General features: G+C 44.8%; 1 protein-coding gene and 1 non-coding gene across 10 annotated transcripts in view; one reads left to right on the forward strand and one right to left on the reverse strand.

The window, feature by feature from the left end:
• Window positions 1–7,214: 7,214 nt before the first annotated feature.
• TRNAE-CUC (transfer RNA glutamic acid (anticodon CUC)) lies at window positions 7,215–7,286 on the reverse strand. Its single transcript has one exon. It is a non-coding gene; the product is annotated as a tRNA-Glu (tRNA).
• Window positions 7,287–13,659: 6,373 nt separating this feature from the next.
• Window positions 13,660–24,246, forward strand: part of NCOA7 (nuclear receptor coactivator 7) — an 89,989-nt gene continuing 79,402 nt past the window's right edge. For 4 of the 9 annotated variants that reach the window (XM_035538556.2, XM_035538567.2, XM_035538564.2 and 1 more), the window contains exon 1: window positions 13,660–13,741. The gene's annotated coding sequence lies outside the window, so the exon portion shown is untranslated. Of the gene's footprint in view, window positions 13,862–13,941; window positions 14,059–14,350; window positions 14,432–24,246 lie in introns of those variants that run through there. The other 5 variants (XM_035538557.2, XM_035538566.2, XM_035538565.2 and 2 more) reach the window with 3 other exon arrangements.

Genomic DNA, 24,246 nt, shown 5'->3' on the forward strand with positions numbered 1-24,246 from the left:
GGCACCATGCAGAGCAGCAGCAGCCAGGCCAGCGGCTCATCGTCTGCACCGGGTGCATCGCCTTCAGCTGGGCAAAGCAAAATCGTTTCCTCTCTTCCTCGCCCTCTCCTGACTCCTTTCTGGGCAGCTGTCCCACAGGACAGCCCCCTCCTTTCCCTCCCAACTAGAAGGAAAGGCAAATGGGGTGAAACAGCAATAAAATGGCCCTGCCAAGCAGCCTTCTAACTAATAGCTGGAAGCAAGCACCAGCAGCACAGCGGCAGCTTCACCGGGCTGCCCCAGGTCTCTACTCACTTTTACTCCACTGATCTCAAAGGCTGGAGTGTGTGCTTTTTATTAATTACCTTGGATACTCAGCCGTGATCTGCCATCCTCAGTGCCTGCCTCCTTGCCTCCCCGTGTTACGATGAGTCCGACACCTGCTCAGCTGCAGTGACATTTCCCCTTCAGCTCACTGCCCCGTGCAGTTAGCAGATAAAACTGCTCGGAACAGGACTCTGAAAATGCTCTAAATGGGAATCTGAAAATGAAATAAATACACACATTTCTGCTGAATGATACAGCTGAAAAATGACCTTTATGTGCTGCCCTGTCCTCCTCCAAGGCCCGCCAAACCCACAAGAAAGATTCCCATTAGTAAATCACTATTGGATCATTAAACCTTTTTAAGGCACTATGTGCTTTACCGAGAGAATGAGGATTACGACACAGCCGTGCCTGCTGCCCACTGACAATCATGGGAACCGACCTCAGTAATAAATCCATGAATTATCTGGCTCACTTTGACCGGTTCTCACGCCAGAGCAGCTCCTTTGATGTGACCGTCAAAATCCAAGGATGCCCAATAGCGGTAGCCACCAACGAAACAATAGAGAAGTAATAATTCAATATAAATATGTAAAACCTGTTTCCCCATATGCCCAGCCTTTTGCAGTGGGGTATTTCTGTGCCTGTGGTTGCAATTGGAGGGAAAAAGGAAAAAAAAAAAACAGAGAGAAATAAATCCCCCCTCCCCTTTTTTCTGTATATAACCCTTTAAAGGAAGAAAAGCTGGGCGTTTCACAGGAGACAACTTCAGCTACCACAGATGTGCATGACTTTTTCAGCTGAGGGGGGCCCCTGTTGCTTTTCAAAAGCGGTCTGATATTCAGAACCAATACGCACTTAAGGACTGATCCTACAGAGGAAATTAGGACGTAAGTAGCCCCACTCAGAGGAACTATTCCACTTCAGCGGGACTATTCATATAAATAAAGTTAGTTGTGCTTTTAAGCCCTTGCAGGACCAAAACTTTAGAGGATGCATTCTCATTTGTCTAATTTGCAAAAATATTTAGGTTCCAAGCTCCTTTTGAATGTTTAAACATGTCAGAAATGCAACTGTTTGTCTGCTTCCTGGCTGCCCTGTGGTACAGTAGGGATAATGTTATTTAGTTTCTTGTCCTTGATCTTGTCAAATTAGATGTCAGACTCCAGGGAAGAGATTTCCTTCAAGCCCATGTTCATAGCGTCAGCACCCCTAACTGGAGTTTCTGGCCCTCACCATAAGGCTCCAGTTGACTGAAGGCCGTAGCTGTCCTAGAGCCAAGCTGCTTGTGAGGGAGGCAAATTTCTGATGATACAAGGGATGACACGGAGGAAAAATCCCCTTGAAATCACACGGCCAGAAGAGAAGCAGAATTTATTAAAATTTTTTAACCATTGATTTATTATTATTATTTTTCAGTCTTAAAGCAAGATCAGCAAACTGTGATAGACTGTAGGTGCTAAAGATGTTAAAGTACTTTGTTTTCAAAAGTGCAGACTACCCATACTTGCATGCAGCCACCAAGAACACACCCAGCGTGCACAGCCGGAGCCACCAGCAGCTCCATCCATGCTTTGCTCTTCAAAACACGACCTTGGGCAGGTCACGGTGGGATGCCTACACGTGAGTCCTTCCAAGCTGGGGTTTGCATGCATGCAGGCACTCTCTGCGACCTCGCAGCAGGCGGAGGACTGACGGTGGTATGAGCTCGTTATCACCACACGTGCTTCACGCTCAGCCTCAGCCCGCTTTCTTACCAGGAGATGCACGTGGTATGGCTGGGGGGATGGAAACCACCTGGCGGGATGCAGCAGGATGCTCCACTTCCATTGACCCAAGACCCCCATCCAGAACAAACTGGGAGCTGGGATTTTCAGCCCAGCTTGGGGCAGAGGACGAGCAAACTGAAGACTATGTACTGCAAAACTTCGCCCTGCTCTAATTTGCCAGGCAGTCTCTTCTCTGAACAGAGGGAAAATCAACCCATTTCTTTCATTTATTTTGCTGGACCACTCGTGCAGAACCGCAGCTTACGCAGTACAATTCACATGGTTTCTGCAACATGGAGTTGGTGTTTGTGAAAAAAATCCCTTGTGCGGGGCGCGGGGCCCGCCCGGGCGTTCGGCCTCTCGGCGGCGGAGCTGCAGAAGGCTCCCTGCCGTGGCCACGCTCCGCCAGCCCTGCCGGCCTCGCCTGGGTCACTGCTATCCCCTGTCCCACGCAGCAGGCAGCAGCACAAGGCAGAGCATGTGTTGCAATATCAATTTATAGCCTGTTATTATTTTCCAGCTTTCGGGGGAAGCTGGCACCTCCCAGCTCTGTTTTCCTGCCAGCTAGACAAAGATTAGGCTCAGCACAATACATTGTCAATATAGTTTACTAAAATGTGATTAATCAAAAGACCACATGGGAAACAAAGCATGGAAAAGCAGAAGGTAATGATTGACTGTAGCCACAAGGCAGTCATAAAACAGATCTAGAAAGCAGATTTTCAGTGAGCAACTGAAAAAGTTCAGGCATTTAAAAGGGTCAGAGCTTTCATAATTTCATGATCAGAGCACTTCTTAATAGGACATGGCAATTGCTCCTGTGAAAACACTTCTTGGAAAATGGCCCTTGGATAGTATTATCTAGAGCGGCCTGCGGTAATTAAATCTGCATTGGACTTTCATTAACATCACCTTAAATAAGATGCCTTCTTTTGAATAAAACCATTTCTTTTAAATTATGATTCAGAGTAGGTTTTCCAACTGTAGTTCTGCAGTGACGATCACAGTAGTATTTAAAATGAGATTGCTATGCTTTTTTAGTTTATCTTACTGACCAGGAAGTGTTACATATCAAATCTGTATTTAGGAGAAAGATTTACACTTGCGAGCCAGTAGTATATTACAGAAATGATGTTGGGAGGGAAAAAAGAAATAAAAGTCTGGAGAAGAGGTTGTGTGCTTGACAACATCTTTTGTGTTTTTCTTTTTTTCTCTTCCTTCCATCTCCAGCAGCTTATCTAATAAGCACTTTGCCTTGTTTGTGTCCGTTGACTGCCATGGTGACAACGGCACTCGTGTCACAGCACAGCCGGCTCCATGCTCCCCTGGCCCGGTGGATCAGTGCAGAAGGAACCGAACCAGACCCGGACCCTTCTTGCCTCCCCAGGCAGCTGATCACGATGCCCACCTACCCAGGATGCAGAAATGGTGGTTCCCTCCTCTGCCTCGGCGCAGACTTTCTGCACTTCCTTCTGTTCCAAATCTCCAGGTAGAAAGACAGGATGGAAAGAAGATGGAAGAGAAGGAAATATGTTGCTTAGGATTTCACTTAACGACAGCTTCATCTGTACATGAAGTTGCTTTATCAGCAAATACAAAGCCTTCATTACCTCACAGCTTATTACAATTGAATTGGTGTGTTGTTAACGAAATTGTTTGAAATCTGAACTGCAGCTGGGTTGGGAGGCTGGGTGCGAGACTGTGGAAGACATGCGACTAGGATGCCACCTCGTGGCATATTAAAAGGAGATTTTTATCAACAAGCAGAGGATCATTTCCCTTAAGAGTGCAGCGTGACGTTTTACTTCATCATTTATTTCCACACACACACAAAAAGATAAGTTGCCACCTGAATGTCATGGGAACAGAATAAATCCAATAAATACATGACCATTTATCCTTCAAACAAAAGTGCAATATGAGGACGAGTAGAAAATATGCCTTCAGAAAAACACTGGGAGCTTTCATTTTCTAAATAGTCAGTTGTGCAAAGTTTTATGCTCAACACAGGCAAAATATTTAATGTAAGATTGGAAAAACTTCAGAAACTGAATTAATATAGTGTTATAACTTAAAATAGGTAGCCAAAAAGAAAAGTTAATGTTAGAGATAAAAGATCAAGTTTGGATCTGAAAGCTCTTATTTTCCAAATTTTCTAATAAGATATAAAAACTAAGAGGTAAGAGTCTTAACTAGATACTCAGCTGCTGGTTAAAATGATCTATACCTAAGGTATTGTTCTCTTTACCTTCCTTATTTCTACTGTCGTGTATTCCCACTGATCTTTGCTGTGAGACAGGAGGCAATTGGTCAAGTTTTTGAGGAAGAACATAAGTGAAAGTAAAAATACCTGAGAGATCCAGTATCTCAGAATGTATCATAGTTGGGAGCAAATTCAGCTACACTTTGAGAATGTGACATTTCAAATAATAATTAAAAATAAATAAATAAATAAATAAAAACATATATTGATCTTGTATTTTGAAACACCAATTTGTTAGCCTGTTCGGATATGAGCCAGATTGCTCCTGTAATGCATCTTTCATTGCACTGCCTGTCCTCTGCAAAACAGCCCACAGCCCACCTTGTCTGGGAATTCTGCATTCCAGTGTCATGAGTTACCTATTATTTAAAAAAAAAAAAAAAAAAAAAAAGAACATAGGAGAGATTCTTCTTCCATCTCTTAAAACGAGTACCCTGCTCCTTCCCTCTACCATGTTAATCTGAAGAACATGAAACAGGGAGACAATCTTAAAACCCCATAACTGTGCCAAAGAATATCGGTAATCCAAGTGTGTAATAATGCAAGTGCAATTTAAGACAGATCAGACAGAAGCTTTATGAACTATGACCATAGTGACAGCACATCCAGGCAGCATCTCCCCCCTCTGCTCCCCTGTTCTCTGCTCAGGGATTGCGTAGATCTGATCTATATGCTACTTCAGGGGGGAAAAAAAAAAAAAGAAAAAAAAAGAAAGAAAAAAAAAGATGAGGAAAAACAACTGTTCCAATGTTAACAAGGCCAAGCACCCATCCCTAGGAGTAGTTAAGAAGGGATGAAGCAGTGAAGATGTGGTGGTGTGGCGTGTGGCAAGATGGCTCTTGGAGGAAGGAGTCTGTCGGAGTGGCAGAGCCGGTGCTAGCTCAGCTTAGAAGTTGGGCCTGGAAACGATCAGAGGCTCCCAGCCTTCAGCTGAAAGGAATAATCTCTTAGTTAGGGCAAACTTCTTGGCCAGGTCTCTCAAATCTTAAAAATTTATGATTTTACCACCACAACAGTTTGGCCCATGCTGAAGATGAACACTTATTCTGGAGTCTTTTCAGTTCAAACCCGAAGCATTAGGAAACCAGAAAGAGGGCTGGTTCCTACTTGTTGCAAGGTGGATGTTCATCCTCTGACGTTCAGTGGCAAGTTTCAGGTCTGGCACTGGACTGAAAAGGCTTTGGAAAAGTTATGTTTCCATTTATAGTAAAACACTGGAAACTGTACTCTTTCTTTGTCTGCAAGAGCTATTTTGGTGATTTTTTCCAAGTGTCTAAAATCTTGCATATGATTAACCTTTCTCAAATTACTTTAAAGCAGGGCTCATGCTGCTAAGAGCATGCAAACATACCACTACAAAAACTGAGTTAAAAGCAAAGGAAATATTTTTTTGTTATTACTCTGTAAAACCATACCTATACCTTTTCTGAAAGATAGTCATGACCTGAAATTCACTTTGCCTGCTTCTAAAGTGGCCGGTAATTTTCTGAAATAGAAAACAGCAACTTCTTCCACCAACTTCGTAACACATTTCACTGACACCAAAGATAGAGGGAGAAGTCTAAGAGCTCTTACATGGATATCTCAGAGCAATTCAAGTAAGCTGTTAATGATAGAGGAAGGTCCAAGATGAAAAAACAAACTGAGGCCTCAGGAGACCCACTGAGCCTGTGAAAGACCCTTGATGAGCTGCTCACAGAGCCTGCTTTTAACAGCCTCCAGTCATGGGGATGATATAATTCCTTAGCTTATATCCTTCAGTCCCAGTGCTTAACTATTGACAGAATTGCAGAATGGATGAGGTTGGAAGGGCCCTCTGGAGGCCATCTGGTCCAACCCCCTGCCAAGAAGGGACACCCAGAGCAGGGTGCCCAGGACCATGTCCAGGCAGCTTTTGAAGATCTCCAAAGAGGGAGGCTCCACAGCCTCTCTGGGCTACCTGTGCCAGTGCTCCATCACCCGCAAACGGTGCTCCATCACACACACTATTATTAGACAGCTTTTCTTAATATCAGAAGGGTGAGGACAGCCCTTTTGACTGTTTGTTTTCTTCCTTAAAGCAAAGGAGAGCCCATCCCATTGCACCCCCTTGGAGCTCCTCTGTTGTTAAAAATAGAGTGGAAGAGCTCAAGGTTTCTCATGAGATGCTCCCGTCAGGACTGGAGGGTGGGCCAGCCTGCAGCACTCCTACAGCACACCTGGGCAAAGGCAGCCAAAGCCATTATTTCCAGGGGTGCCTTCACATGACAGCAAAGTCCTCCAGTGTACAGCACGGCCTGCCAACACGAAGGAGTCATCTGGGTGATGCGAGGCCTGAGGCATGCTCCTGGCAGTGGGGAGGATCCTGCCAGGCATGCTAGCCTCTGCTCCTCAGCCCAAGTTAACATTTCTCCTCTTACCTGCGACAGGCGCTGCCCCAACACAAACGGAGAGGTCCTGCCCCTCTCTTACCCCGCAAACCACGGCCTGTTCTTCAGGTGTGGAGGCAGCAGGGAGAGGCATGGCCAGCAGAGGGGCAGGGGACAAAGCTCCTCCGAGGCCACAAGGCCTGTGCATGGCGGGGGCAGCCATGGGGTCAGCACCCCGTTTCACCTGGGTCCCCACTGGCACAGCCCATGAGGGCATCAAGTGACTGCTCACCTGTGTGTGTGTGGGAGCACCCTTAGCTGCCAGAGCAGGCAAAAAAAGGAAAATACTGTATTTCTACGTGCTGGCCAACAGCACCACCCATTGGGTACTAGAAACTCTGCATGTGGGAATATCGTATAGTATCGCAGAGACATTTTTGTGAAGGCAGGACTGGATGTTCCTTGAACTGTGAAAGCAAAACGAAAGGGAAAGAGAGAAGTTATATAGTGACGGAGAAAAATTACTTCTTCCCTGACCGGGAATCGAACCCGGGCCGCGGCGGTGAGAGCGCCGAATCCTAGCCACTAGACCACCAGGGAACTCTGCAAACGTTGTTCAACTCCTTCGTCAAGATCTTACCCGCAAGGCCACGCCCCTTCGTCCTGCCTTCTTGCCGGGATCTCCCCTGCTCCCCCACTTCCGGACCGTACCAAGGCCCGGCGGCAGCTGTGCGTAAGGCAGGGACGTTCCACTGCACCCCGCGGGAGGGGGTGCGGGGAGGGCAGCGGGGCGGGGCGGGCGCTGGGCGGGGCGGGGCGGGGCGGGATGGCGGCGGGCACGGCGCTCCCCGGGGCGCTGTGGGGGCGCGCCCTGAGGCCAAAGCGCCCCCAGGCAGCGTCTGAGGGAGGAGGGAGCTGTGGGTCCTGCTCCTCCTCCTCCTCCTCCTCCTCTTCTGCCTAGGGGAAAGCGTCACAAGAGTATTTGTTAAAAATATGTTTAAAAACACAAATAAAAAGGCTTCAGCATACCTTGTGCAAAGTGCATCACTGTTTATTTTCCCTTATTTCTTGTTGCCTGCTCGTGCCCTTCCTAAAAAGAGAAGGCCTCGGCAGCAGAGTGCCCTGGGCCACAAATCTAGGCCCGAGATGGGGGAGAAAGGAGACATGCTGACCTCTGTGCTATTTCAGGTCACCCCGATGTGATAGATAAGAATGGGTGACTCCTCTGGTTTTGGTAATATTTCTATGAGATGAGTGAAAACTCAGCCATAGATGCAGACTGCATCTGCTTCTCCCTCTGGCGTGGTGATTTCATAAGCAACGCAGAGCTGTAAGCTATACTAACAGAAAGTAGTTTCCTCTATGTAAGCCATGTCCATAATACGAGAGGGTTTGCTCTGTACGAGCAAATCGCTAGTTCTCAAACCCTCTGGCTCTGAAATTCATTATACAAGAAACCTTTCCCACATTAAGAAAGATAAGCTTCAGACTTTATGCTTGTGGATTCTGCAAATATGCCTTAGCTTATCTTTAACAGCCTTAGAGTCAGAAAGCAAACGTGGAGGACTCCCGCGTCCTCGGGGGTGTGCTCAGGAGCTTGGGGTGTTGGTTTCAGCCTTACCAAGTCCCAGCAGAGTCAACGGTTTGTTTCGGCCCAAACCTCTTAGCAGGCTTGAACACAGTGTGCACTTGGATTGAGATGGAGCTTGCTTTTGTCCAAGCTGATTGATTTTAGTATGCAATGATGTAAGTAACTTATAAAACTGTAACGTTAGGATTAGGCCCCATTGGACAGAGTCTTACACACTGCAAGAACTGCATTTCACATGCGTATGTTGATAGCAGCTTCTTCGGTAAGACTGAGGCATTTTCATCCTTGAGGGGACAAAGCTGAGGAGTGCTGGAGGCAGACAGCAGCTCAGATCGAGGTGCCACCGTGGCCTGAGACATATAGAAAGACAGGGACGTGGCCAGGTGAGAGAGTCCCTGGTCCCAGCAGGTCACCAGTGCCTCTCGTTGAAGAGAAAGACCACATGGGACCTGGTTTCACGCCAATGTGAGCCAAGGGTAAATGTGCCATTGTAAACACAGTGATTATTTTGACCCCAGAGCAGGACAGGAACGACAGCTAAATATTAAGGTAGTTCTAAACCACAGGAACCGAGCTGGTTTAAATACATTTGCGTGCTTAACCAGCTCCATGGTGTCTGTTAGCAGCACAGGCTCCTCCACCCCAAGCACTTACCGTCACCCCAAAAGAGGCTCTTGGAGGGGTACGGAATTCAGAGCTATAGAGTGGCTATGATGCTAACAGCACTCAGGGCAGATGCTTTAAAAATAGGGTAGGTCCACATGAATGTGCAATAATATGATGAAATTTCTTTTTATCGGCGAAAGAATCCCTGATTGCAGCTGTAAGGGTATTGAAAACTTGACTGTATGTACAAGAGAAGCTTCACCAAAATAAGAAATCTTTTCCAGGGTGTGAACCCAGGCTGTAGTGGTGAGGGGACAGACCCCATGACCACCAGGAAAATAGCACGGAGAGTCACAGGGTATGTGGTAATTTTTAGAAAAGGCTTTCTTTTCCATACAAGTCATGTGCGCTGGCAAAAGATTGTGCCTCTTCTCTGGCTTCCTACATGCGATAGAGAAACCCATCAGTGAAGCTGTCAGCGATTCAGCCTCCTGCCCGCGCAGAAGCAGCCGCTGCCTGTGCCTGCGTCCCTGTGATGCCAGCTGGAGAAGAACGATCGTCCTGAGAGCCCCAGGGGAGGGATGTCAGAGACCGATGCTCCTTGTCACCTAACACGAAGGGATGGCTGTGTGTCAGTAACGCGAAGTGAGTAGCATTCAGTGTCAGAGGCTCTGTACCCCAGCCTTCAGAGCTGGGTATTTAAAGATTAAAAATCAGAGCCCTTACTTTAGCTGCCAGCTGTAAACAGCATGCGATTAACTTGTCTGTTCCATATGAATATATTAGGTATTGTTATTACTCTAATTTGCCTTGTTAATTGATGTGTGACAGCAGGCTTACTAGGTAAAAATGAGTAAGAATGACATCAAAGTAATGTGTTAATTTACTGAAAGTCTTTTATTTGGATATGTTTCTTCTATACAATGGTAAGTACAAATTGTCTTTAGTACCTGGGGTACCCACTTCAGTAGTAGGGAAAATCCTTGATGTGCACAGGCACTGTAAACGTTATTCATAATTATGTGTAATGTGTGCATTTATCACTCTTCTCTTTCCCCAGCTGTTTATTTGATCTGGAAAGTCTTGGCATCAGTTTTTCTTTAAGTTATCCAGGTTTCAAATGTGCATTATCCCAGTTTTAGGGAGATGGAGAGGAGAGTGAAGGAAAAATGCTGTACTGTCTTTTGCTATTTTATGCTTAATTCTATGTATGTTCAGAATGGTTACCTAACTGATAGTTTATACACATATTCTGGGAAAAAAAAATGTAGTTTGGATTTCTTATAGCTGTTTTCATCATAATATTGTTTTTATGGAATGAATTTTAAAGAGAATCTCAAAACAAGTTTTCCAAATTTTACAGCAATTCTGATATTCCTAGCTCCAAGACCATTTCATTTTAGAAGCTCTAAGGTGACTTGCTCTATCTTCTTGCAGTTTATTTTCAACAGAGGTAGGGGGCAGTATGTGAGAATTTGCAGTGTCATGTCTTAATACTGTGTGGACTAGTTATTTACTATTTACAAATAGAAAATATTTTAAAGACTCTCATGAAAAATAGAGGAGTAACTCACCAACAATATTTTTCTAAATATTTTTTCAAGTTCTACTACTGCCTCCCTTGATCTTCCATTCTTCTCCTGACACTGTTCTTGATCCTGTGTCAGCTTTTCCTTCTATCCTGTATTATAATGTATGTTATCCCGGGGTCTGGGATCAGGTATGGCAGTGGGGTGCTTCATCAAGTGTTCTCACAGAGCTCAACAAAATACCTTAGCTGAAACAAATAAGACTTTTTATTATCTCCTCATGTATGTGAACACATCCTTTTTCTTTCACAGTCTCTTCTGGAGAGCATTTTGGAATAATCTACTGTTTTGCTGTACTAGACAGTAGAAACTGGTGAACAATAACGTGGGGAGAACTTCTCACAGATTTTCAAGCTCTGGTCTTTCTCTGTTTCACTTTTGTGAAAGTCGTAGAAATTTTCAATACCCCTGTCTGTTAAATTGTTTTAAATCTAGGCAAATGATTCAAAACTACAGGGCTAGCTGGGGAGACTTGCAAAATTCCTCTTTGCATCAACTGAAACCAAGCTAAAAATAACAATTTGCTGTTACGGAAGTCGGCCCCCAGCGCATGGTAGTATCAAGCAGAACCTCAACTAGGCATAAAGGACTGCCTGTACGAAACCAATTTTGTGACTATTTCATAGTGAAAAATCATAAGAATTATTGGGAAAGACCAGGATGACTTAATGGGAATAGAAAACATCCATCTACATTTATTTTTATACCTTTTCAAAACTGGGCTGTTAACGGTATTCAGGCTCATCAGCGTAATTCTTTACTGCAGGTTATCTTCCTCAAACAAATGAGCAATAAGCTAACAGATGCAGATGTTTAAAAAAAGAGGACATGAACAATGCATGAGCAATTGTTTCTTTTTTCTGATACTGGCTAAGCTGATCTGGGTGCAGGCCATAAACTTACTGTCAGTATCTGTGACAATTTTATTCTGTGCAATGTATGCAGTTCTATCGATATATGCTGCTGTGGGTATTCAGTGGGAAATCAAAACCCATTCAGATATTGTACTGAAATATCCCAAGTCTATTCTGTCTTCCACGTGTTATTATGCATGTGAGTTTGTGTAAGAAATCTTTTCCTGGGGTTAAAATTCTGAATTTGGAAGTGATTAAAAAGCAAACTTGCATTTTCATCGCTTTCAGAGTAGCACAATCAGTGATAAAACAAATTTGTCTGATCCTGTAATGAATGAGCAACCTGAATTTAAGATTTTCTTGGATAAGGGTATTCTAAGTTTTAATATCACAAAGACCATGAATTAAACAACGTTAGATCATTTTTATTCAAAATAATTGCCACAGGGATATATTACCATGGGAAAGAGCAAATCATTCGGACTGTCTTCTATCATCTGTGCTATACAGAGGTAAAAACTAAGGTGATGTGTATTTGTATCTCTACCTATATCTATATATCATGATCATCATTGTAACAGATACTCAGACAGTACCTCTTACTTCCAGAGTCAGTTAAATGAAATGGTATGTTAGATCCAGTCACACAGTTTCTTCCAACGACACTCACTCTCTGCCTTGAACCCCAGGCAATATCCTACAGTGCTGTAACCAGAACTTGTGACATGCTTCTGTTCCAGCCTCAGCATGCTTATTCTGTTGCTGTGACAGGAGCTTGAGTGATTTCTTCCGAACACCTGTAGCTGGAATATACATTTAAAATGCTTGGGGCAATGTAAATACTGAAAAGAAATGTGTAGTTACTTTGTCTGCTGTATGGAATCTAAGCATCATCCTCACAGAGTTTCCTACACAAGACAATGCAGCTGATGTGCTTGGAATGACGATGGACAGGACAGAGACAACTTTTCCTGGAGCTAAAATAAGGTGTTAGTCACTGTCATTGTCATTTAAGTTCAGCTAGGAGATTAAGTAAGTTTTCCACAACTTTGATGGATAGGGCTGCGTATCTTCTATTGCAATTCAGCAAACCCAAAAGAAGTCAGGTAAGTGGTACTATTTTAGGCCTGCAGTTTTCTTTCTTTTTTTTTTTTTTTTTCCCCAAATTTTGTTATCTACACAGTACCTGAGGGGTACCTGGGAGCATAGCCCCATTCTTCTATGTTGTGTTAGAGAGCTCTTTGTGGTTTTAGCTGATGTAACTTTGGGATTGGCCATCTTTTGCCTGGGTAATAATGCAGGTATAAGATGTAGTAAGTTCAGTATGCTATGAAAATGTATCCTCTAAGTTGGAGACTGTGTGTTAAAGAAAATCTGTATCTTGCAAAATGTTTCAGGGAAAAAAAAAAAAGAAAAAAAAAGAAAAAAAAAGAACACAAGAGGTACAAACTTCAATTTTAGCTGAAAATACAGCAGCAAATTTAGTATTTTTGACCCAGTATTGACACTGAGCAGCAGAAAGCCTATGCTATGAGTAGGGTGGTGGTAGTGGGGGGAGATGGCTGCATATCCATATTAGTGTTGCATTCACACCTGGAATCAACATACATGATTTTGAGAGGGGTCTTTAAACAGCAGTTAGATTAAAAAATATGCCTGTGACAAATACCTCTCTTATTCATCCAACAAGTTCTAATATTTAACACCGTAACTATTAAGAACAATGATTTTTCAGATGCGTGCACAGCACTTGCTGTTTTATTTTTGCACGTCTTTTTATTGTCTGTATGCGCGTTTATACAATTAAATTTGTATGAATGCATGTATCTGCCTGTCTTGTAGAACTCGGGATTTAACAGTGCTGTAATACCGAGGGCCCTTCCCCGGGCTTTCCAGTCTTTCAGACTGGTTACCGACTGAAGGAGGGGATAAGAAGCAAGATCTTATTTAGGCTAGCTGTAAGGTCTGGATGGGTTACCCTGAGTGATCTAAGGTAAGGGAACGGAGCTTCTGATAACTAGGGCGGGTTTTGTTTTGGGGGTTGGGTGTGTTTGCGAAGAAGCCTGCGCGCCAAGAGCGTGGAGACAACAGATAAAGTTTGCGGGTATCCCCGTTTCCCAAGGGTCCAAAGGCTTCGGTTAACCCCAGTATCCCGAAGCGCTGTTTCCGTGTCGTCCTTAAAACCCCTCCTACGGAGGCAAAGGCCGGAGCTCGACCTTCCTCGCGGGACGCCCGGCCCGGTGGCACCCCCCGTGCCCAGGCAGGGCCCCGCTCCCCTCCCGCGGCGTCGGCCGGGCCGCGCCCCCTGCCCTGGGCCCCGAGCTCCGGCGGGGCGGAGCCGCGGGCCGGGCCAGGCCGAGCCGAGCCGCGCCGCGGCCGAGCGGGGAGCGGGGCCGCCATGCCGCCGCCCTGCAGGTGCGGCCGGCCGGGGGTGCCGGGGAGGCGGGGAGGCCGGGGGCGGCCGGAGGAGGAGGAGACACGGGGCGGGCAGGGCCGGCCGCAGGCGTGCGGCGGAGCTGCGGAGCGGGAGGGGAGGTGAGGGGAGCGCTGCGCCGCCTGCCCCGGGCCGGGAGGGAGGGAGGGAGGGAGGGAGAGAGCGGGCGTCTCCCCGAGCCGGGCCTGCGGCGGCGCCCCTGCCCGCCGGCACTGGGGCCGGGCTCCTCCGGCGCCGCGGGTGCGAGCCCCGGCGGACCTGGCCGCGGGATTGCTGGAACGTTCCAGGCTCGCCCTCGGTTCGTTCCCGGTCTCGCCTTGTTGGCGCTGCTCCGGGTGGGGCCGGCCGGGGGCTGGTGGGGGCCGTGGTGCCCGCGGATGCGCGGCCGGGCGGCCCCCAGGCGACGGAGCGAGAGGACGGATGGGTGCTTGTGCTGGGTGACAGCCTGCCGGCCGCTGTTTGCTTTGCACGCCGCGATTACCGGGCGCCCGTTGAGTCGTCAGGCGTCTCTGGTGGTAGCGGACAGTAACGGGCTGCTGGGACGGGTTAATTGGATGCGCGTTAATTGATTACGGCGTGCTGCAAGGGGCTGCCAGCCCGGCGGGGGGCCTGCGGTTGGGTGATGCTTAAAACGCTTGTTGGAGAACCCTTGCAGCCCGTTGTATGAGCAGGTATTTACGCAGGGTGGATGTTATGTTATGCACATACTGCTTTTTGGATGCGTGTCTATGCATCTTTATGTGTACACACTCAGTCTTTGAGAAATTAATGGAGAACGCAACAGAAAACACCAAGAAAATGCACGCGCTTTTATGGTTTCCGAATGAAAGAGACTTTATCAGGAGTAGATGTCTTTAAGCGTAAGTCATGGTTCAAAATATGTACGTTTAGTGGGTTGTAGGCTGTGCTCTCTTTCACCCTTTTACCTGGATGATGGCCACAAATATAAACAGTTGTAAGGATCTAAGCCCATAAGTAACTTGGGTCCTGTGAAGAGCTGTAATGAAATTGATGGGACTGCTTGTAGACACAAAATGTTTTCTAATGGCTTTCCTTTCCCTTTTTTTTTTTAAGTGAAGCAAAATCTTGAGTTTGAAGGAAATTCTGCACTTCAATTAAATTCAGTACTGTTGTTGTATATTATGATATAAAAAGGCAAACTTCCAGAAAACCTGATTTATCTAAGTTGCAAAGTCAGGTCTGTGAGGCTCAGGCCTTGCCTTTGCCCAGTGGGATGTTCTCTTGTGCTTTCACTGTATCAACGGCCACGTTCTGGTTTTGATTTGCCACATCTACTGCTGAAATGATAAATGTTTCCCTTGCTCCCTTTGGAGCAAAAGTGACTCAGAATTGACTGGAACGGTCCTTGTCCTGTTGGATAGGAGTACTGCTTTGTTGTTTTATGTATCCAGGATTTTGAAAGAGAAGACTCAGGTTGGCTAGGGATTGCTTCTGTAAATATTTGCCTAGCTTAGGATCCTGACTTCTCTTCAGTGGACAACTTGCAAATGTTTTACAGTATTAGGGAATAAGTCTCTCTGTTCGTTTAAATAAAGTTGAAATCATTGGAAAGTAATTTGTCTCGGAGAATAACATTTCTTTAAAAAGGTTATGAATAAAGCTGTGAACATCCTATAGATAGGTATGGCAGCTACAGAGGCTCTGTGCAGTCACCAATCTGGGTGAGCGTGCCAAAAGCAGAAATTAGTGTAACCCTCTGGAGCACGATGTGATGCAAGAAATTGCTGCTCCAGGCAGCTGGAGGTTTTTACAGAAGACAGTTATGATTTAGATGGAGGATGAAGGGTCTCGTTTGCCCTGTGCTTTCTAATAGGCAGCGCAGGAAAGTTGGAATATAACCACCACCAGCAACAGAAACAGTAAAACTCCTTATCTTGCACCTGACTTGTGCCCTTCGCATCGAGGGACTGTTCAGCAGTCGGTTGTGTTACCTCAGCTCTGCAGGCTGAGTGAATCTGGTGTGGCCGTCCAAGGAGTGACAGAGTGACAAATCTCTTCCTCCCCACGATCAATAAGCCAAACACGTCTGAGGCTTTACCGGCTCAGCTCTTATTTTGACGAAGCATCTGCCTGCTGGTACAGCACGGAGGGTGGAGATGCCAGCCAACCTCTGAGCTCCTCGTTTCTTGCTCCCTGCTGTGTGGGAGCTCAGCCTCGGGGTCAGCTCTGTTGTGGAAGAGGAAAACACACAAATTGTGCTGCTGCTTCAGGGACTCCATGTGGGTTAGTATCATCCTTCCTAAAAGAGGAAACAACTCTACAGCTGAGGAGCGAAGTCAGCACTGAGAGAACTCACTTAAGGGCTCCATTGACAAGGAAGAAAATATAAGGGTAGGAGAAACAAGTTTTCAGATTTCTTTCTTTATTTGAGATCGGACTAGTTTACTTATCCCCAAGTCATTTCTCCCTAGCCTGATTCATGAAATAGTGAGGCAGTGACAAGGTTCACAGCAAACCAGAGGGATTATATTCCCGCTACAAACACATTGTTTCAGATTGACACATTAAACACACATATGGGGGCATTTTTCCCCCTTGTCTTTGCAAGCTCTTCTGATTGTGGGTGGAAAGCCATGCTTCTTTGTTCTTGATCAAAATATCAAGCAGGTGTAAGCAGCAGAGCTGCAGCTGAAAGATGCTGATGAGGAACTGCTTGTTCTGTTTTGAAGTCGGCAGCACTCTGCAGAGGTCCAGGGGCCCTTAGTTCTGAATCTGCAATTTCTGTTCTTGACTGCAGAAGGACGGTGTGCAGGCAGGCTTTGTAGGGTGTGTCAGGGCCTCCTGATGGGTCGCAATGCAGAAGCTAGTAAAAAGGTGCTGGGAAGGGTGAGTTACTCGCGGTGCAGTGTTCTGCTCTCACACCAGTGCTGCTCCCAGTCTCTGGCCAGACTTGCAGAGCTCATACCAGTGTTTCAGCTCGGTACCACATTGTGAGCCAGTGATGAGCCTATACTCACTTAAGACTTAAGCTGTGATTTCATGACAAGTTTTTGTCTTCTAGGAAGAATTTTGGCTTAAACTTGGAGCTTTTAATGGATATGGTATACATCATAATCTTAACAAACCTTTCTGATCATCACTTATCTTGCTTTTAAAATGTGTGCTGAGCTTTCAGTTGCATGCCTCGGACTCTGTGTCTTGTGTGGTCCTGTGACCTTGTCAGCTGGATGAAGCTGTTCCCAGCTTTCAGTTGTTCTGTTTCCTGTAGCATGTGTTGTGATTGAGCATCAGGCCTCCTGTTTGATAAGCTAAATGTAGTTCCTTCTGAGAACCAGCCAAGTTCACAAGAACAGAAAGCATCAGAATACATCTCTCTATACAGGCAAGATTTGTGTTTACCTTCTTATTTGCAGTGTCAAATTCAGATTGTTTGTTTGATTCCCTTTCTATTTAGCAGATTTTAAAAGCCTTTTATTAATAGGAATTATATATTTCTAGAATGCAAGTTTTCTTACAGTAGTTTCACCTATTAGTGACTGATTTGGGGAATCTCCCTTCAGTGTTTCTGTAGATACCTGAGAGCCATTTCACCAAAATCTCAGACTTAGGGCAGACAAGGAGCTGTCCCAGCGCACCAGTTAGAGGAAATCACAGCTTTGTTTTACAGAAATTCACAGTGACAGCTACTACTACCTTGAACTCACACTTGTCTTAAGAAAAGGTAATTTATTCCCTGAGTCATTTTTCAAGTAATTTAACCTTTCTAACAGTGCTCCTTCTCTGCAGCTACACTTGTCTGTTGTTTTTTTTTTCTTCTTTCCTTTTTTTTTTTTTCTGCTTTCTGTCCCACATGCCATCTGTCTTATTTTCTGGTTTGTTTTCTTTGTAATGCCACAAATAGAAAAGAAGTATGCATGTTCATGAACCATCACTTCTGAGGGGAAGAGGTGTGGATGGCCTCTTGCCAGCTCAGGTGATTCTGTGATTTCAGAAACTAATTGGGGTCTGCCTTGGTTGTGGCTTGTATGGGATGTTACGTGGAATGATTCAGTATCAGCAGCTCAGCAGTGCTTGCATGTTGTGTCAGCTGTCAGTGTACAAAATGTAAGTTAAAGAACATAGAAGGTACTATTAGTGTGTTGTAATTGACAGTCTCTTGGTCAAGTGGCGGCCCCCCATTATGATGGCAGGGGCTTTATTTTACCATTAGCTTAAGAAGTGACATTTGTATAATGCTTTTCAATAGCTGTAGTGATTCCAAAGAAATTCTGGGTTATTCTAGTAAAGCTGAGTATGATACTGCATGCAGGTTTTGGTAGCTGTACCAAGCACGGTAAAGCTTGGTAGGCTGGAGAATGGCTTGAGTTTCTCTTGACAGTTCCTCACAGAGATTCAGCTAATTCAGAAGAATGATGAAGAGTATAATATTGTTTTACATGTTAAGATGGTTTGTATGTTATTTAGAATATATATATATTATATATATATATAACTTTACTTGTAATCTACAAGCAATGTTTGATTTTTCATACTCCCTTTTGTTCCATCCTGGTTTCTTATCAAGCCTTCTGCGGTGAAGCTGCTGAAGACTGATGACTAAAGGTAGCAGCTCTGATAACGCATGGCATAAAACCCAGCCAGTTCCATCTGTCCCAGCTCCTAGGGCTTCCAGTCTGCAGGAGTTGTCCAGTAGGTGTGTGGTGTGAGTGGTGACATCCTGGTGACAATGGGTGGTAAACCAAGTGGACAAATCTTTGACTTCTACTTTGTTATGGAGCAGCGTGTCCTGTGTGCTGAAACATGTCCAGGTGTGTGGTGAAAGATTGACTTTGCCTGCTGTAAGCCAGTCACTCGGGCAGATATAGGTCAAATGTTTAACAGCTGGGCGACAGCTGATGGGCATGGGAGGCCCTCTTGCTGCCCAAGTATGAGGGGTCAAGTAGCACGCAGTCTGAGTAGTCATTGAGCGGCTAAGAGATGAGTTGTGAATTGCAAAGGATTTACAAGGGTGCCTTTCTCTGTTCTCCAGCCCTTGTGCTTAGGGATCAGCTGAAGAAATTTTGTTTGATTTACTGGTAGTTCTTTTTTTTTTTTTTAAGGATGTGATGCTGAGCTCTGTTGGGTGGGCATGGCTTATTGCTAGGGGTGAATAGATGGTGAGAGGTGGCTGGCATCATTACATCACCGTACAGAGGCTAGGCAGGAGCCTGCATTGTCATCTGTGTTTGTGTCCTGCTGCAGGACTGAAAGCGAAATCTCTCATGTGGAGCTAATGTGGATGTGGTTGTTTGCTGGGGCATATTTGTTTCCTTAAACACAAGAATTCTGTATTCCTTCAAATGGAGCCCTGCTGCTAACTGATCAGTCAGTGGATACATTTAAAAGTGGGTTATTTGTTTTAAAAATCGCAGTGTAATGTGTGGTTTCTGTTGGTACAAGTAGCACATTGTCATGAAAAGAGATTAAGGAGCCAGAGATTAGTTTTCTTTTGAGTTTCCCACTCAGATGACACTGTGTCAAGTGGCAAGTTTCAATGTTTTGTCAACTGGCCGTGTCCTTTCCTGAATAAGGTTGTGGTAGCTCTCGGTCCCAGGCTGAACCTGGCAGATAACAGGCAGCTTTTACAACTTAGGAGCTCCCAGTGGATGCTCTCTCCTGGAAATCTACTCGGATAATAATTACAAGAAATCCAGATACTTCTTCTAAGGGTAGTAGTGGCAAGGAAACTAGCAGACTGATGCAGTGATGGATGTTGGTGAACTGCTTTTAAGCAGTGAATAGTGAGTTATGGAGAAAATATGTTACCCGGGAGAATTGGTCCTAGTCCTTCTCGTCTGTGAAGCACATTTCAGACTATGAGAAAAGACAGAAAGGTGCATTATGTTCCTTGTTCTCACTTCTGGGAAGGAAATGCCCAAACTCTGTCGAGCAGGAGTGCTCTGCTCCTTGCAGAATCCAGTCCAGCCCTGCTCCATCAGGAGCGAGGCACAGCAGTGCTGTGGGCAATCTGTGTAAATGCTATCAGAAAGCCAACAAGGTTTGCAGGCTGTCAGAGCTGAAGAGGCCACCTATAGCAATAAATGTGATTTTAAGGTGCTTCTGATGAAGTATTTCTCTGTGCTTGTTAACTGTAATGTGGTTATCTTGTTATGTGGACCAGGATAGGATTTTTGGATGCTAGTTTTCATTTTCTTTCTGTGAGGGTTTCAGTTTAGAAAATATATTTCTTAGGCAAAATGATTGTCATCCCTTCATAAATGGTAACTGCCTGTGAGCATCTTTCTGTCTCTATCCATCCAAATTTCTGTGGATGTCATTGAAATCTGGACTTTACCTTCAGTGCTGAGTATAGTTTTCAATCCTTAACTGCTTTGCAGTCAACATTATATTGCACTTAAAAGTTTTACATGGTACTGTGTTTTATAACTGATGCTTAAGTTTTGATTTTTTTTTCTTCATCCCACATGCTGTTTGTTTGGCATTCGGTGATGAAAGAGCTGCAGATGATTATCGTCTCACTGAAAGGCTTTAGGATGACAGCATACTGTGTTATAAATTGAAATTTACTTTATCTGGCCCTGAAATGTATCTTTCTTCCTGTTTCTCTTCACTTTTTATCTTTCTGCTTCACTGAGTTCAGCAAGCAGATAGCTCAGAAAAGCTATGTTGACCCGTGGAAAGCTCATGCCACATACCGCCTGCTCATTAGGTTAACCCAGAAGTGCACTCTAGGCTTGAAGTGTACATTTTAATCCTAAGTCTTGTAATGGTTATTGATAAGAACACAGATCTAGCTTGGGGATAATGGGCTTCCTACGGGTAATGTGTCAGTGCTTTTTAACTACAGATTACTCACGTACCCAGATGGGGTAGGTGTAAGCTGCATTTTCCTTTTTTTTTTTTTTTTTTCTTCTTTTTTTCTTAAAGGTGTGTATTTCTACACAGTTTGGACAGATTTCCAGAGGGCCTGTGAAAATGTCTGCATTGCGGTCTGCCAAATCTTAAGTTTTTAACACCAAAGCTGGATGGATTATAGATCCTCAAAAAAAAAAAGTCTTTAACATGGACAAAAAAAAATGTTAACTGTTCTGGCTGACTTCTTCTTGAGCTAGGCCAAGCAATTACTTCAATGTAGCTGTAAACAAGTGAAGAAGCAAGTAGCTAATCAGAGAGGCTGTCTAATTAATTAGGTGGGTAAATGTGAGCGTGTTGTTAAATACCAAGGTGTATTTAGTTTCACATAGAAGTTTTTGTCCTGTATATAAGTGCAAGTTGGCTCTAAGTACAAGGCCAGAAGCTAGCTCTGTAGCGTTGTGTAGGAGCTGGAGAAAGGGAAAACGGAAAGATAATAAAGGTTTTGAGGATATTTCAGAAGAGCAAGAGAACTAAATCATTCTTTGTTATGGAATACCTAAAGGAATTCAGCAAGAAAGAAGGACATAATTAGAAACACTGCTGCGTTTAACGCGGGCCGTGTGGCGGTAGGGGTGCGAGTGGCTGTGGGAGCGCTGTGACAGGAATGCGCCCTGGGCCGCGGCCTGCGCGCCGTCCTGCCGGGCCGCGCTCACAGCCCTGTAATGCAGTAAATGTTGGGGGCTGAGCAGCCCAGAAATAACCAGTCAAGGTTTTCAGCGTTAATCCTTGTGTGTTACAAACACACAGGATTTTCTGTTACGATGAAATCCTTCAGTATGTTAGTTAATATACAGAGTATGCAATGTGACAGAGTTGGGGTTGCTATGGAGACCTGGCTTTTTGGTTCTGTTAACCGTGTTTCAGATCGGAAAACATTTCCATTGCACTACTCTGAGACTCCCTTTTCCCTCCCGCTCCTCCTCTCAGCCCCTTCTGCTTCTTGGCTGGGAGGTAGGTGAGGGAGGAACGGCCGTGACCTAGGATTTGCGTGGGTCCTTGGAGCAGGCTTGATTGGAAAAGGGATGCTGAGGGGGAGCTTGGAAACGAGCCTTTTCCTTTTGAGTACCTCTTCTGTCTTGTTTTTTTTTTTAAGTGTTTGAATATTTAAATGCTAATCTTTAATATTGTAGTGTCAGTAGGCTGTAATTTTTTTTCCTGAAAACTTGAAAATAATAAGGACTTTCTAAATAAAAGTTTATAGTAATTTTCACAGCACAATTATTAATTTTGTGGGAAATGTACCTGGCTGATTGCAATACTTCCCATTAAACTGATTTCTGCATATTTTTATACTTCATTTCTTGACCTTGTTCTGTAGAGCACTGAGAATATGCTAACCAAGTCTCATTGAGTACCGCAGGGCTATTTGTAAATAGAAACCTAACATCATGCTTAAGCATTTTGGGACCTAAAGTAATTAGAAGGGGATTTATGGTACACGTATTTGTGCCAAGCATTGAGCTGCATCTTTGTTTTTCTTGAAGTGACTCTTCAAAGTAAGCACATCGGTTGCTTTCAAACCTACCTCTGCTTGATTTATCTTTGGTATAACCCTTTATTGGGTTGGTGGGGCAGGAACTGAGAAGAGAGAGTAAATTTTTGAAACTGTGAGCATGCATTTATCTTTTCTAGTCTATGCCTCTCACCTTGAGCTTGCTGGCTGTAGGCTTCATCAGCACTCTTCCCAGGTGTCAAACAGTACGTTCACCGTGCTGGGTGACTGCACGAGGAGTTACATCTACAGACATCTGTCCCGGCTTTGTGCTGCAGTTCTGTCTTTTATGGCAGAGTTGGCAGAAAAAAAACGCGTGCATGCAGTTTATCTGTGTGGTGCAAAGCCCGGCTCTGCTTTCAGGAGGTCAGCCCAGTGGAAGTGGGCGTGAGCTGGTATGGCAGGAGATAACTGAGCTGCAGATACAGTCTCTTCTGATGACTGTTACACACAGGTAATTTGTCTGGTAACTTTTGGTGGAAGAGTGATAAACAGTTGCAGTAGGTGAAAGGGAGAACTGTGAAGGGCAGCAGTACTTCAAATCACAGCAACTGCTTGCTGCAGGGGCGTGTTTTAATGGCTTCAGAAAGCCCAGTTTCTTTGGCTCAGCACTTTTGCTGGCTGAGGTCCACTCGATTGGCAAAGGACCTTTGCTGTACCTCTCAGCAGTGGTGCTGCTGTGTCAGGAACTCTGCATTTTTTGCCAATGCAAATCCCACTTGAGTCCTGTAGGAGCAGCTCTGAGGTGTGGCCAGGCCTGGGGTATGTGACGCTGCGATCCAATGTCCCTTAACAGCATCCTGCATATGTGATGGTTCTGATGGCTCAGCTGGCTCAGAGGTGGCACCAGGCAGTTGGCTGGTTTTCAGGGAATCACAGAATGGGTTGGGTTAGAAGGGACCTTAAAGATTATCTAGTCCAACCTCCCTCCCAAGCTAGGTTAGATTAGATTGTTCAAAGCCCCTTTGTTACCTCATGCTGTCTTGTAACACCGTGCTGTTTTAGGGGCTGTGAAGATGGAGTGACTTTCTGTTTGCTGCTTCTGTTGCTTTTCTTGGTTCAGTGCAGGGAATTGAGGGAGGACTTGGTCACATCTGTTAAAAAAAAAAACAGCAGAGAGCCTAATAAGTCATCTGCTCTGGGAGTGGCATTGATTTGTGTATGCGTGTGTCAAAACCTTGTCAAAACATACCTGTGCAGGCGTTCTTTGAAATGTTTATAAACAGGTCATAAAGCTAGCAGTTGTTATAAGCAAAGAACGTGCTGGTGTCAACTGTCAAATCAGCAAAGTAGTCCCAAGGGGGTTTTCTAAATGTGAGTTGATGTGTCTAGAGTGTTCATGAATTTTTATTTTTTAGAAAACTAGAAGCGCTTAGTGTTTTAGGTGAATGCTGCTGAGGACATACGTGTAAGTCCTTTGTGTATGTGCCCTGCATGCTCCAGGGAAAGGTAAGAAACAGGTACATCTGTCTTCTCGTCTCTGGATATGGTAAACCGCATCCTCCTCTTGTTCAGAAGTGGTGGAACTGTGTTGCCATATGTCAGGCATTTAGGATCTGACTTGGAAATGCCATATAAACAGTGGTAGAAATACCTCAGTACGTGGCGTAAACACAGGCTTCATTTCATTCAAAAGGTGTCCTGGGAAAGAAAGGCACAATGGACAAACCGTTTTGCTTGCAGTTATAGGAGCTGTGGTTTTGTAATAACTTTGCAGAATGACCACAACATCCTTCTGGATCTCAGCCTCTTGCCTGTGAATTGAAAGCAATGTTTTTGACAAAGAATGTTGAGAGGCTTAGTTTATTTCATAAGGTTTCTAAAATTTCTTGGAATCTTACAAATAACTGGAACCACTACCCTGCAAATTCTTGGGTGCTTCTATTGTTTGTAATGTATGAGGTTGTCTGTACTTCGGTGGCTGTGGAGTTCATTTTCCTTATCCAAATGCTAATGTTTTTTTCTGCTGCCTTTTATCTTTTGTTACGGTATTTGGTAGGAAGGCACCGGTGTTTTCTGTCAACAGTCCATAAAGCATGCAGGACTTGTCGTGTCGTCTCAGCATACTGTGTGTGCCTGCACAATGTGAGTGTGAAAGGTGGCTGGGTTCAGAGGGCT

This window comes from Cygnus atratus, chromosome 3 (genome assembly GCF_013377495.2).
Source record: "Cygnus atratus isolate AKBS03 ecotype Queensland, Australia chromosome 3, CAtr_DNAZoo_HiC_assembly, whole genome shotgun sequence".
Taxonomy (NCBI): domain Eukaryota; kingdom Metazoa; phylum Chordata; class Aves; order Anseriformes; family Anatidae; genus Cygnus; species Cygnus atratus.